The 811-nt window shown below is 25.8% G+C and overlaps 1 protein-coding gene across 1 annotated transcript in view; it reads left to right on the top strand.

The window, feature by feature from the left end:
• LOC106467910 (kinesin-like protein KIF21A) overlaps positions 1–811 on the top strand; it is a 59,626-nt gene that overhangs the window by 43,419 nt on the left and 15,396 nt on the right. The window lies entirely within an intron of this gene.

Below are 811 nucleotides of genomic sequence, written 5' to 3'. Positions count from 1 at the left end.
CAGTAAACATTACAATGCTTTCATATGCAAAATATCAATTTTTTTTATTAAGTCTTAAATTTGTAAAGCAATGTTTTTCTTGTATCTTTTTTTTTCTTTTCACATGTTGCCCAACTATCATGCAAAGTAATATTCATTTTAAGATTAAAAATACTTTTATGCATCAGAAAATTTTGAAATTTCACATGTGAAATTTTTATGATGTCCAGACAGTTATCAAATATTTCTTAAGGAAAAAACTTTATATTTTATCTGTTATTTTCAGTAATTAATCTCAGTATGGATTCGGTAGATTTGACTGATCTCGCAACCACCATAAAAAATTAGGAAATAAATATAAATTATGCTTTTTTCATTCTAGAATGAACACAACTTATAACATGAAAACATAAATGTCTAGACTAAATAGCTTAAATCTCATAACATTATACATTTATATATATTTATTATTTTTATTATATTGACCTTTCAGCTGTGCCTGGCTTACAATACAGAACTTACAATGACATGGCTCACATGCCCTCATGTTACCTTATCAAATAACATAAAACTGACCTTTGGTCTATTCAAAGTAACTTGTCTTGGTTTTGTTTTAGTAGACTAGTGTTTTTTAAAATACCATCACATTTCAATTATTATACATTATTTATGTATATTGGTTATTACTATTTTGAAATAAGTTCTTAAACTTATTTTTCTTAAAACATAGAACAGTAAATAAAGAAGTAAAGCAAATAATTATCTCATCTAGTTACAACCTTTGTACTCGGTTGCTGCATGACATAGGTTACTAAGCCTTTGAAAAATTTGC

The sequence above is a fragment of the Limulus polyphemus genome, unplaced genomic scaffold, assembly GCF_000517525.1.
Source record: "Limulus polyphemus unplaced genomic scaffold, Limulus_polyphemus-2.1.2 Scaffold2792, whole genome shotgun sequence".
Lineage (NCBI taxonomy): Eukaryota > Metazoa > Arthropoda > Merostomata > Xiphosura > Limulidae > Limulus > Limulus polyphemus.
This window is presented reverse-complemented; position numbering and strand designations above follow the sequence as displayed.